The sequence below is a fragment of the Ricinus communis genome, chromosome 9 (genome assembly GCF_019578655.1).
Source record: "Ricinus communis isolate WT05 ecotype wild-type chromosome 9, ASM1957865v1, whole genome shotgun sequence".
Lineage (NCBI taxonomy): Eukaryota > Viridiplantae > Streptophyta > Magnoliopsida > Malpighiales > Euphorbiaceae > Ricinus > Ricinus communis.
Window position 1 is genome coordinate 16,436,732 of NC_063264.1, and position 15,092 is coordinate 16,451,823.

Here is a 15,092-nt window from a genome sequence, read left to right on the forward strand (position 1 = left end):
TTAATGAGAAGAATTAGTTTTTTCTTTGTTATCTTTTATCTTAAATAGTTTAAAGCCTCAGTTTATTTCTATTATTTTCATACACAACTAATTCTAGCACTTACTACCATTATCATAGACATCTTAGTTTTTTAATCACCAAAATTGGTAATTAAAATTCAGTTTGATATATCGTTTACGATATGTTGAAAAATTAAATTGATATCAAATTCATTAATTTGGATGCATAAATTATTTGAATTATGTATATTAATTTAACTTTGAATTAATTTTTATCTTTGAATTTAGTTGTATATATTATTTTCATTATGTGTTTTAATTACTAAAAAGTAATAAATAATTGAATGAGCTACCTATGATTTTTCTAACAAATCAATAAATAAAAAAAGATCTATTTATGATATAGAAAAGTTTAATACTTGATAATAAGTTTAAGAACTGAATTTTATATTGAATTAAAGTTATAATAAATATAAGGACCAAATTAAGCTCTTTGACTGATAAGAAGAAAATGACAAAAAGAATTAATAATTAACGAGAGCAACTATTATGGAGGCATTATTGTACTTCTTAAAAAGTAAAATTGGACTTGTAAATTTGTCTAGATTTTAGTAAGATAATAGTAATTAACTCATACTTATATACAAATATATTAATAATTAGATATATTCTTTTGATAGAAGAATGTTGTTATTAATAATTAATATAAAATTAATAAAATTAAGTAATGCAATTGTATTAATTAGTAAAATATATATTTTAAAAATATAAGAGAAACTAGAGTATTAAGGATAATGTAAATTATTTTACCAAATTTTAGAAAATATGATTATATTATAATGCTAAAAAGTTGTTTTGAATTACAAATATAAAAAAAAAACTTGAACTTAAGACCTTGCTGAAATTAGTATATACAACTAATTCTTTTATTTTATTTTCTGATGTAAGAACTTAAATGGAATTACATGCCAACTATTATATGTAACAATTGCTATCATATATTTTCTTTTCAATATATTGTAAAGGTAATTCCAAAACTAATACAATCTAAGTTTCAATAAATAAATGATGAAACTCGTTAGCTTATCTATTGATAAGATAATACAATTTTTCTTAAACGATGTTAAATCTTAAAATTTATTTAGGAATCGCAGTGGGACCGATATTTCTAGGTACCTGACTCGATTGGACTGTTATATAACATGTTCGAGTAATTTATACGTGTCGGTTTGAATATGAACGCTCAAATACTTGCTCCGAACACGATTATTAAAACAGATACATGTATATAATATTCAAATTCGGTATCTGATACTCGGTTAAATGATATACATATATATCGTATATGAAATAAAATAATTAAAAATAAAATTATAAGGTTTTGTTTAAAATTACGTATAATTTTTTTGTACTTTTTATTAATATATCTTAGAATTTAATTATTGCAAACGAGTACTTATTTAATTTTTTAAATATTTATGTAAACAGATATTTAACGGGTAGGATATCCGATATCTTTAAATATTTAAAAGTTTATTTTATAGCTATATATATTAAATGAGTTTTTAAGGAGTTCATATAGTATATATGTATGTATTTTTATTCGAATTTAGACAAATTTAAATATAAAAAATAATTTTTTATTAGATATATATATTTTTAATCAAATTTGGATTTAAATTTTCTTAAATAGATGAAATATTTATGGTGACTCTTAATCTTGTTGGGTTAAGAAAAAGAAAGACTATTGAATTAGCTTGCAAAGAAAAAAGAAAAAGAAAACGTTGTAGAGGGCATATGTGCAAAATTTCTGAACAGAAATTAGTTAACCTCACAGGATAAAGATCCGCATTTTCAAAACTTTGACAAAAGACCCACTCCACTGGCATCGGCATTAGAAGAATATGCCAATCGCTAATAAAAAGTAATTCAAATTAGAAGAAAAAAAGAAGAAGAAACTAGCCGTTGGGGCTCACAAATTCAAATGGTATATATATTGGGTCACAACAGAAATTGTCTATTTTTCTTCACAAAAGACAAACAAAGCTCTTCTTCTTCCTCCTCAATTCTCTCTATTTCTCTTTCTAAACGCTCCTCCCTCTTTCTCTCTCTCAATGCTCCTCTCTCTCTCTTTCTCTGATTCTGTTTGAAAAGCTTGTTGTGCATAGATCTGCATTGTACTTATCTTGAGAATTCCACGAGTATTGTTTTTATTTGTTGAATTTATTTCCTTAAAATCAAAGCTTTAAATGGTTACAAATTGAAGGAAATGCTATGTTTCATGATCTTTTCCTTTATGTAAATTGGATACGATTATTTTAGAAATGGCAGGTTATACTTACCAAATGATTTGTCTCTCTGTTACTAACTTTCCGTTTTCTTTTCCTTTGCAAACTTTTGGTGTTTTGCTATATTAGATGCTATTTTCTTTCTTTTTCTTCTTAGATTTTCTTGCAATTGAATTAATTTCTTTATTTGAGATGAGTGTATCGATTGCTTAATCTGGATCTGTTGCTACTACTTATCAAAATTGTAAATTATAATGATAATTAGACAACAAAGGAGGCTTTTTTATTGGTGGAAAATGTAAATCACTTGATTTTGTAGTTTCCTTTTGTAACTTCATTAACCGATCTTTGAGTCCTCGCCTGGGTGCAGACCCCGTAGAGAGACTTTACGATTAAGAATTTTTTATTAGAGATTTATAATGAAAATGTCAGGGACCTGCTGAACTCAGAGATTTAAGAATTTTAGATGACTTTCTTCCTTTCTTTCTTTTTTTCTGAAAGAGTAGATTTTCTAATAGGTGTTCTCTTGACTATATTTTGTGGTTCTCATATGCAGAAAGGTGTTGTGGTCGAGAAGTTGGTAGAAGAAACAACAACCAATGATCAGCATTTGAGGCATCTTATAAAGTATGCGTGACTAGTGAAGAACTGTATCTTTGCGTTGGCCTTTCTGAAATCACCCATGATTTTCAGAATTTTGTAGACCTTGCTGGAAGTGAAAGAGCTTCCCAGAAACATGCAGATGAGGCGAGGCTCAGAGAAGGCGATCATATCAATCTTAGTTTGATAACTCTCACAACTGTGATAAGAAAGCTCAGGTCGGACTTGAATATTAGCATAGTTTTTGATTGTCAAGTTTTATTTCATATCTTGCTTTTTTCTCCAACTTTTACATGTAGAATATATCCTTCGTCAATACCGATACTTGCATGTTGTAATGGATTCTAAGATAACACCTAAGCAAGTTCCATAAGTACTTGTCCGATTCCTGTTGACTACATACTAAATTTCTTTTTTCCTTGCAGTGTTGCGAAAAGAAGCGGTCATATACCCTACTGGGACTCTAGCTTCCGGGCAAGTTTTGGAAAATGAGATTGAAAATAGAGCACCAGAAAATGAAGACTTCATTTCATATTCGGTGAGACCCAGCCAGAGTCTGTGAAAGGAAGGAACTCCAGGCTATCGTCATTCTATTTCAGGTAATATGAAGAAAATGCAGAAGATGGTTTAGAATGACACATTAATTACAGCTGTTAATATCCATTGAATGCTTAAACTAATTTTCTTTTATGTCTTGCTTAAACTAGCTCGAGCAATGAGACGTGAAAGAGAGTTTCTGGCAAAGAGGTTGACTTCACGTTTTAAATGAAAGTGCTGAGATAGTGGTAAAGCTTGTAGGATTATGTGAGAATTCCATTTGAGCTAAATTTTGCACTACCAACAGATAACAAACCCTGGATTATGGGGTGGAACCCAATTTCAAACCTTCTACATTTCTGACAATTACATTTTTCATTTGTAAGTATTTCCTATTTCTGTACTTGTAAATGAATTTTAGAGGTTTTTTCTCCATGCATCATTTGTTTATATCTTTACTTTTGCTCAAAATTATGGTGTCACCAATGGGCATGGATATGGCAATCTTAATATTTTAATAACAAAAGAATTGATTTATCTTGTTTCCATATGATCTATTATTTCCTCTGTTTCCCACTTGTGAATTGTAAAATACCAAACAGTTTAATTGATGTTTCCTTTTCTCCTTTCCTATCAAGAATACCAACAATATTAGTAAACTTTACAAATTTCTACAAGTGTGACTCTGCAATAAAAACTAAGTTATACAATACTTTTGTGTCTTTTTTAAGTCCTTTAATTGTCTAAATTCTTCCTTTATCATTTGTATCCATCATAATTAGATAAATTGGCTACTTTCGGGGCATTGTAGAAGAAAAACTTCTACTTCAGGACCCATACTTACCGGTAATAGTAATAGGCTGTTTCTTTTCCAACATTATTATGTCTATTTTAAACTTATCATCTTTACTTCTTTCTTTTTATATTCCTTAATGAGTTCAAATTACATTACTGTATTATAATTGTGTGTAGTCTGAATTGAAACAAACATATGAGTAGTAGTAATTAAGAGTCCATTAGAATCTAATAAAATTTATTAAAGAAAATATGGCTTATAACTGAAGATAATTAAATTTTCCATTACAATAGTCATAATATTGTTTGAGGCATACATTTATGATATAGCAATCGAGTATAACATTTTATTTTGTTGGTTTAGCTTCTTTTGTCGGTGGAAGTATTAAATTTAATAGTTTATTAATTTATTACTGATTGTGCTACAGTTCAAATGCAAGTTTATTTTTTGTTATCTCTTTTCCAGTAGTTCTAATATTATTTTATAGTTGTTCTTAATTCGCTTTTAATTTCTTTTATTTTATAATTTATTTGTTTATTTGCATTTTTATTTGTTAATGTCCTTTACTAATCTAAATTTTTTCATAATGACAGATTCTACTTATCCGGTTTAGAGATCCTAAGCGATCTTCTTTAAACTTTTAGGATTAGTTTTTAGTTAATTAATTAGTTTTTCTTATTTGATTGTTTTGAGGCTTTTAAGCCATGGTTGTAATTAATTTCCCTTAATCGTCCTGATCTCCTTAACCCCTTTCTAGATTTCTTTTTTCTTCTCCCCTCTTCTATGTATGTTCTTTTTATTGTTTTTAAGTTTTCACCACACATGTCTATAAGGGAATAAAACCAACTTAGAATTTATGAGTGATTACCCCACGTGGCTAACATAAGATGAACAAAGCTTACCGATATAAACTTCGTATGCCTCATATCTATGTTCATTTTTAACATGCTAAGCTAAAATGAATTCGGCACCTAGATTTAGGTAATAAAATTATACTCTAATTTGGTCACCTTGCATATAAAAGTTTTGAGTGCAACTTATAGGATTAGTTGGGGGTACCAATTAGGTTAGAATTATTTGCTCACATCACAGTAAATTAGATAAAACAATATTTATGCTTTAATATAAGCAGAATGACTAGATTAATGTAATTTGATTAAGCTAGAAAAAAATTGATTTACTTTAGTGGAATCTAGGTGAGCTTAGGCAGATAGGGATGCCTCTTCAAACCTTCTATGTGATATTGAAGAGGGGAATATTAGGCTCTTCGCAAGGGATACAAAGCTGTGTATCCTTACTCTTTTATTTATCTCAATATTTTTGGGTGGCGACTCCATTTTTTCGATGATAACATGATAATTGTGGTCTTCTAGGTTCCCTAGAGCAAATGATTCATTTTGAAACGAGCCTAGTATGAAGACCGGTTTCTCAATACAGTAACATGGTTTAAAACCACTTGGGGCCTAAGTCTAAAAACTATTGCACTTATACATTCCTACTATATGGCGAAGGGGATAGAAAATTTTTTAACTAACTAAAAAATACTCGGTGTTAATTGGTAATTCATCTAATTAACTACTTTAATACATTTCTAATCTTAATCTAAAAATTCAATCCGACAATCCTATAAGAAAATATACATTTCTACTCCTACTAATTGAATTAATTAATGATTACTCTATTTCAAACTCAAACAATGATTAATCTTGACCCCAGCCCCGAGTGATTTGCAACCTCCTCACTGTGTCGAGAAATTCTTCTTCATACTAGGCCAATTTCAAAAAGAGTCATTTTGCCTAGAGACCTAGAATACAATGATCATGTAACCATAGAAAAAATTAGAGTCGCCACCAGAAATGTTAGTAGAAATAGGAGAGCGAGGATGATGTTCATATGCCTATTCTTCATTAAAGAAAGCAGAGTTCTGGAAGCCTTTTCATATTAGAAATGGATCCAATCAAACTAGGAGCTTCTTCCTGTCATTCCAGAACCCAATAGGCCTTTGTTGATCAAGATCAACTAAAATCCTAACCTTCATGTTAAAAATGAACTCGAAGTGTAATAATGACAGATTCTAACCTAAATTTTTTCATAATGATAGATTCTACTTATCCGGTTTAGAGATCTTAAGCGACCTTCTTTGGACTTTAAGGATTACTTTAGTTAATTAATTAGTTAATTTCTTATTTGATTTTTTCGAGGCTTTTAAGCCATGTTGTAATTACTTTTCCTTAATCGTCCCGATCTCCTTAATCCCTTTCTAGATTTCTCTTTTCTCCTCCCCCTTTCTATGTATGTTTTATTTTATTATTTTTAGATTTCCACCACACATGTCTATATAGGATTAAAACTAACTTAGAATTTATGAGTGATCACCCATATGCCTAACATAAGACGTATGAAGCTTACCAATGTAAGCTTTATACACCTCATATCTATGTTCATTTTTAACATGCTAAGCTAAAATGAATTCAGCATCTAGATTTAGGTAATAAGATTGTACTCTAGTTTGGTCACCTTGCGTGTAAAAGTTATGGTTTTCTTCTAGGTTCCCTACAGCGAACGAATCATATTGAAACGAGCCTAGTATGAAGAGCGGTTTCTCAACATAGTGACGTGGTTTAAAATCATTTGGGGCCTAAGTCTAAAAACTATTGCCCTTAGACATTCCTACTATATGGCGAAGGGAATGGAAAATTTTTGAACTAACTAAAAAATACCCAGTATTAGTTGGTAATTCATCTAATTAACTACTTTAATACATTTCTAATCTTAATCTAAAACTCAATCCTACAATTCTATAAGAAAATATACATTCCTACTCCTACTAATTGAATTAAATAATGATTACTCTATTTTAAACTCACACGATGATTTATCTTGACCCCAGCCCCGAGTGATATGCAACCTCCTCACTGTGTCAAGAAACTGTTCTTCATACTAGGCCAATTTCAAAAAGAGTCATTCGGTCTAGAGACCTAGAACACAATGATCATGTAACTATAGAAAATATTAGAGTCGCCACCCGAAATGTCAGTGCATATAGGAGAGCAAGGAAGATGACTTTGTTCATATGCTTATTCTTCGCTAAAGAAAGCAGAGTTCTTGAAGCCTTTCATATTGGAAATGGATCCAATAAAACTAGGAGCTTCTTCCTGTCACCAGAACCCAATAAGCCTTTGTTGATCAAGATTAACTAAGATCCTAACCTTCATGTTAAAAATGAACTCAAAGGTAAGTCTCCAAGTTGATAAAACCAACAAATAATTTTCCAGTAGTTCTCGCATTTTTTAGGTTGATTCTACTGAGGCGAAGGTTATGGAGAAACCTAGAAAAGGTGCTTTAAGAAATACAGTTGATCGATAAGCGTGTCAACCAGCCATTCCATAAAAAACCAAGAGAAAATTGAAAATAAACCAAGGACCAACACCTATTTCTTTTAATCTCTCAGAGAGTCAAACAAGATAGTGGAAGTATTTTAATTTCTTTTCTAAACTAAAAAAATCATTCTCTAACTTCTAGTTTTTTTCAAGATGACTCTTTATCATCAACCCAAATACATTACAAAAGGAAAAGAGTCTACCAACTAGAATCTTCTTCGAGTGAAACATCTGCAAATTAGGAGGTTGAAGGATCTTCTCTGAGCACTGAAGATTCTTCATTCTCTGAATAATTGCACCACAACCACCCACCCAAAAGCTTCAAAACTACAATTTTAAACGGGAAAAAGGAACTAAAAAGGCACTCTTGAATAAAGAACCTAAAAGATTTGCATTCCACTCAGAAAAGAGAGATGGGAGAGAGAGTAAATGTATTCCATGCTCTCGGAGTTTAATGAAAAAGACCTGCCATATGGAATCTTAATCTTGTGCTTATTATTTTCCTTTTTTCCCTCTTTTTTAACAATATTTAATTAATCATATAAATTTTTTCACCTTATTAATAAAATAGTTTATACTCGATATAGTTTAGTGCTAATTTTTTTAGTATTTTGGTTCTAGTATTTTATTAGGACTAGTTTTTTTTGTTAAAATAGTAAAAATTGAAATATGCAGATGACTAGTGTTTTTACCATTATAGGGAAATATATGTTAATTTCAACAGTTAACTAATAAAAGAAGGGATAAATTACACGGACAGTCCTTCAACTTTAAGGCTAATATGAGTAAAGTTTCTAAATCTTAATTTGTATCATTAAACCTCTTGGACTTTAATTAGAGTATCATTGCCATCCAACTCTGTTAAGACTGATAAACGGAAAATTGACGGTACAACACCTAAGCTTTTTTAAAAGAAAAATTAATTCAAACTTATTCAACTAGATACATCAACTCATTAATGGATCTTAAGCTTATATGAGTCAAATTGCACATTACCGTTACCATTTTTCTCATTTCTTCTCTTCCACTCCTCTCTCATCTATTACACTCATTCTAGATTACTAACGCATTTGAAAAATTGATGTAATAAGAGTAAATTAGTTTAATCATTGCCATGTAATCATGTCAGCTTTTTAAATGACGTAAGTCATTTTTGTCCCTATTTATGAACAATACAAAATACATGATATCTTGATGACTAACTCATTTAAAAAGATTGATGTAATAAGAGTAAATTACTTTTAATCACTGTCATGTAATCACGTTAGCTTTTTAAACGATGTAAGTGATTTTTCGTCAGTACCTTAGAGTGCTGCCATCCTAGAAGTGTGGCAGACTTTCTGCCATTATCGGATCGTTTCTCTAGGCCAGACTGTCACATGCCCACCAGTTTTCTCCTTGTTCTTATAACAACCTAGAACCAAATCACATGAGATATTGTCCGTTTGGCCCCCACTGGCCTCACGGTTTTGTCGCCTTGGTATATTCGAGAACCTAGTGGAGGTCACCCATCCTGAAATTTCTCTGAATCAAGTAGGTTTAACTTTGGAGTTCCTATAACTCTACAGCCAAACAACCAAAGGCGCCTTATGTGATTAATTCCAACTCTTTACATATATGTTATAAACCATTCTCTGTCCCGTTTCAATGTGCAATCCGATTCATTCATGTACCCGTACCTTAGAGTGTTGTCATCCTAGAAGCCTGTCATAAGCTGCTCCTTGTCCAAGTATCCTATCCTCGCCCTGGCGTCCACTTTCACCCTCATCATATCATTTCTCTAAGCCAAGCTATCACATATCTTTCCCCTAATTGTTTTAGCCACTATTTTTATGTGTTGTTAAAACCAATTAAAAAAAGCCACAAAAGAGCAGCAAAAGTATGAAAAATAACCCACAAATAAAAAGAACTAGTCTAAATTAGAGAAAAAACAGTTATGCATCTAAACAAAAGGATCTAATAATAATCAATCTTTAACGGCGATAATAACATAAAGAGTGTTTTATGCTAAAAAATAAGTAGAGTTTTTGTATATACTTCTTGATGATATATAATTTTAATGGCCTTAAAAACTACATGAATATCCAAATGGGCCATACCTATAGTTGTTCAGGTTATGCATTACACCCTATATGTTTGGGGTACTGCTAATCAGCCTGCTCCAAAAACTCGGTCCAGGTAATCGTAACATGAATAGGAATATCATTGGTGATTATCGTAAAATAGCTATAAAAAGATATTTATGTCCCTGAACTTGTATCGATTAGTCAATTTAACACTTTAACTTTCGATTTAATCTAACAGACACATGAATTTTACTCTTTTGATAATATCTAAACACCTTTAACTTTCAATTTAACCTAACATATATATATACATGAACTTTATTTTGGTAATATTTGCCTTTTATGCGGTATACATGGAGGTATTGAATGAAGATACATGTCAAAAAGTATTAAAGTATTACAAAAAGAGCAAGTTTGAGTGTCTATTAGCTTAAATTGAAAGTTAGTGTTTTTAACTGATTAAATGACCGAAGTTCAAGGTATAAATATGCATTTGGCAAAAATAAAATAAAAATAATATGCATAATACATTAAATAGTAAAAAAAATAATTTTTATTAAAATAAATTAAAAAAATACAATTACCTTTTCTAGCCTTACCGGACCTCCACCATTACTGGCTATTGTTAACACTACCACTTACCACCACAACCACTGGTCTAACAAAGAAACTTAGTTTAAGACCATTCATATTCATTGATCTCAATAGAGAGCCCTATGAAACACTAATCCAACTAGTGAGAACAGTTGATCACCTATGTATCTGATATAAATTAGTTTAAGGCCATTTATGTAATAGACTAGTACTCATATTCAATATTCTTGTTTTCTGAACTTGGATTTGTAATTCTTTAGTGCTTTTTTCTTTGTTACTTTCTACTATAATTGCAGCAAAAATATTATCAAGAGCTCATCCTCCTAAACCTACTAAATTGAATTTAAACGATTAAACACAAAGTACAACAAGAAAATTTCTTTGTTGTTTTGGGTCATGTGTGACCCTTTATGACCACTTAGCATGGATGTATAAAGAAATATAATTGCTTTTGGGAGGTGGTCATTCTTTCATTGCTTCTCTCTTTTCCACCACAAAAAAATAAAGATTTTGGTTTCTCTAGAGCTCTCTTTTATGTACAAGTCAAACATGAATCTTTGTAAAGAACTGCTTTCAGGAATTAAATATATATATATATATATATATACACACATATACATGTGTGTGTGTGTGTGTGCGTTGCATTTGGCTGCAACTTTTTCTAGTATAAATAACCTTTCCCCTAACTAGAAAAAGAAAAAATATAGTGGCCAACTAAGTTATATTTGATATTCAATGAGGAGGTCTTAAAACAAGATTTAGTCTTTGAACACTTAGAAATAGTATGATTGGTTGAAATCTAATATCCTTTTTCATCATAACAATGCATTGTTGCAATTTGAGTAGAACTATACTAATTTGACGAAGTAAACACATGCTTCTAGGACTGGTTCCATATAAAGAATGTAGCAAAATTATAAATTGTATATCAAATAATACAAGCAATTTCATTTCTGAGATTTATTCCTCTTAGATTTAAATGGGATAGAGAAAGAAAGAAGAAGAAGAATAGAGAAAAGGAGAATTAATGGTGATAATTATTTTGTTAATCTAATGGACTCACTATTAGCCACATCAGCTTTAAGTAATTGTGATAATTATTTTATTACGTCGAAGAGCTTAAATTACAGGTTTTTAACAATTTAAGAGTTTATTTACGTTTAAAAAATAGTTTAAGGACTAATCCGCTATCGCATTAAACATTAGGGCCAAAAGTATACCTTTTCCCTTTAGTTTTAATGAGAAGAAATTAGTTTTTTTCTTTTGTTATCTTTTATCTTAAATAGTTGAAAACCTCAGTTTATTTCTATTATTTTCATACATAACTAATTCCAACACCTACTACCATTACCACAAACATCTTAGTTTTTTAATCACCAAAATTGGTAATCAAATTTCAGTTTGATATATCCCCTATGATATGTTGAAAAAATTAAATTGATATCAAATTCGTTAATTTGGATGCATAAATTATTTGCATTATGTATATTAATTTAACTTTGAATTAATTTTTATCTTTGAATTTAGTTCTACATATTATTGTCATTATGTGTATTAATTACTAAAAAGTAATAAATAATTGAATGAGCTACCTATGATTTTTCTAACAAACCAATAAATAAAAAAAGATCTATTTATGATTTTTCTCCCATAAAAGAATTCAAGAAAATTAGAAAAATTTACAAATATTAATTATTTTAGAAAAATTTAATACTTGATAATAAGTTTAAGAACTGAATTTAACTTTCCACTATATTAAGTTAAACTTATAATAAGGACCAAATTAAGCTCTTTGACTAATAAGAAAAAAATGACAAAAAGAGTTAATAATTAACGAGAGCAAATATTATGGAGGCATTATTGTACTTCTTAAAAAACAAAATTGGACTTGTAAATTTTTCTAGATTTTAGTAAGATAATAGTAATTAACTCATATTTATATATAAATGTATTAAAATTAACAAAATTGAACAATGCATTTTATATTAATTAGTAAAATATATATTTTAATAATATAAGAGAAACTAGAGTATTAAGGATAATGTAAATTATTTTACCAAAATTTAGAAAATACTAAACATTTTTAATTGATGTTTTCCTTTTCTCCTTTCCTACCAAGGATACCAACAATGTTAGTAAACTTTACAAATTTCTACCAGTGTGACTCTGCAATAAAAACTTAGTTATTAAATACTTGTAACACTTTTGTGTCTTATCGTAAGTCCTTTAACTGTCTGCATTCTTCCTTTATCATTTGTATTATCCATCATTAATTAAATAAATTGGCTACTTTCTAGACATTGTAGAAGAAAAACTGCTAGTTCAGGATCCATACCCACCGGTAATAGGATGTTTCTTTCCCAGCATTATCTATGTTCATTTTAACATGCTAAGATAAAATGAATTCAGCACCTAGATTTAGGTAATAAAATTGTACTCTAATTTGGCCACCTTGCATGTAAAAGTTTTGAGTGCAACTTATAGGGCTAATTGGGGGTACCAATTAGGTTAGAATTATTTGCTCACATCACATAGTAAATTAGATAAAAAGAAATTCATGCTTTAAAATAAGTAAAATTGACTAGATTAATATAATTTGATTAAGCTAGAAAAAGATTTGTCTACTTTAGTGGAATCTAGGTGAGCCTAGGCAGATAGGGATGCCTCCTCAAACCTTATCTATGATATTGAAGAGGGGAATATTAGGCTCTTCGAACGACTCATTTTGAAACGAGCCTAGTATGAAGAGCGGTTTCTCAACACAATGACGAGATTTAAAATCACTTGGGACCTAAGTTTAAAAACTTTTGCACTTACACATTCCTACTATTTGGCGAAGGGGATGGGAAATTTTTGAACTAACTAAAGAATACCTTGTATTAATTGGTAATTCATATAATTAACTAATTTGATACATTCCTAATTCTACTAATTGAATTAATTAATGATTACTCTAATTCAAACTCACACGATGATTAATCTTGACCCCGGCCCCGAGTGATATGCAACCTCCTCACTGTGTCACTAAATTGTTCTTCATACTAGGCCAATTTCAAAAGGAGTTGGTTTACGATTTAGGGAGGTTCGTGAAGCGCCCCTAGAGTAGATAGATATTTTCCTAGCCTAATAAGATTACGTTAATACGGTCCCTCCGCTCGTTTTAGGCACGACCTCTTTTTTTAATCTTATTTAGCATGTGTAGTGAGCAAAATGATACTAGCCTTTTGGATCTCATTCCTTCAAGCATTATAGAAGTCGGTGTTATAACCGGAAAGCTGATAAGTATGCATTTTGATGAAAGGTGGTTTCAGTACTTCCTTGCTTGACTAGCTACATAGGTCACCTCGGTTAGGCTAGAGTTATTTGCATTATTACTATAGGAATTCCTCTTATGCTTAACCGCCTAAACCCTAAACATTGGGAGCATATTCCCTTTCACTTCATTTTTGTACCTATATTGGCCTATAAAATCTCTCAGCACGTCTTTTCCAATCCTCTTTTTACTTTTCATTATCAGTGCCAATGAGCCAACAGCTCCGATCAAATAGCTGAAGTACGACTATCTTCTACTTGGTAAGAATTTAAGAAAGCCCGGGATACCCAAGACCATCAAATTTGTACAGGTCAGGGAGATTCACCCTTTCCCTTGGAGGTATTCGGCATAGATGGCTTCCCATATCCCATCTTGTCCATTTATTTCATCATTTCCTCAAGCTGAGGATTTTTCACTAGAGGTGCAGGAGATGAGCTGGTAGGCTTTGGCGAAAAAAGAGAGAAAAGCCCGCACTTCATCGTCATTATCAACAAACTTTATCATAATGAGTGGTTGTTAATTAGCAGTAGAATTGTTGGAATTGGCAAGAGTAGTACAACTGATGGTTGCATTTCTTGTGCCTAAGAATAGTTTCAAAAGATTTAACTGTTGTTTCTGTGTCCATCAAGCGTTTCATCTATTCTTTCATCACAGTCATATCAGCTTACACTGTTTATAGGTCTCAGTAGCAAATAATTAAGCAAAATATTAGAATAAAAGAAATTAAACGTTGAATTTAAAAATAGTACTAAAACTTTTGAAAATGCAATGACAATAATTATAAATGATTAATTAGTAAATAATTAGTTAAAAAATATAACTCGCGCTAGTAGAAACTGAGCTCATGCGAGTCAAGCCATAGAGGCCTGGGAAACTCTCGAAACGGCGGCCAAAATCATCAAAACGTTAAAAAGTGGGTTTGAAAGCTAAGCTTGCACACGAGTGGAGGGTGAGCTCTCGCAAGCTTAGGAAAAGATTCAAAACAATCAGTAACAAAAGACAAAGATGGCAAAATGGAGGCTTGAAAGGCTAAGCTCACACGAGCTCAGGAAATGTCGATGTAACGATCTAAAATTGACTAGTCAAAAGTTGAACTCGTGCGAGTATGGGTTGAACCAGCACGAGTTCAACTATGAAAAACCCAATTTTCACAACCAAATCATTAAAAAATCCAAATCGAAAAAAGAAAGAACATAAGTTTAAAGATGAAAATAGTCACAAAATATCAAATAAAAATTTAACTTTAGTCCTTAAGTGGTGGCTTTAGTATCAAAATGAAATTAAAATACTTGATTAATGGAGGAATAGGTGTCTAAAAAAGCTTTTATTTCTCTTGTGTTTAGGGAGGTAGGGGAAGAGAGGAAGTATATTGTGGCTAGGGTTTTTAAGAGAGTGTGGGTATTAGTTTAATTGTGAGGGTTTTCTAGGAAAAAATGATGAATATATGGGTAGGGTAAGGTTTAGGAAAATGAAGGGTTTAGATGGTTTTAGGATTTAGGAATAGACTGTCCAGATCAT

At 30.6% G+C, this 15,092-nt stretch overlaps 1 long non-coding RNA gene across 5 annotated transcripts in view; it reads left to right on the top strand.

Moving 5' to 3' along the window:
- LOC107262553 overlaps positions 1–15,092 on the top strand; it is a 76,527-nt gene that overhangs the window by 34,899 nt on the left and 26,536 nt on the right. For 2 of the 5 annotated variants that reach the window (XR_007217352.1, XR_007217353.1), the window contains exon 6: positions 3,596–3,806. This is a non-coding gene — a long non-coding RNA (uncharacterized LOC107262553). Of the gene's footprint in view, positions 1–3,595; positions 4,991–15,092 lie in introns of those variants that run through there. The other 3 variants (XR_007217351.1, XR_007217350.1, XR_007217349.1) reach the window with 3 other exon arrangements.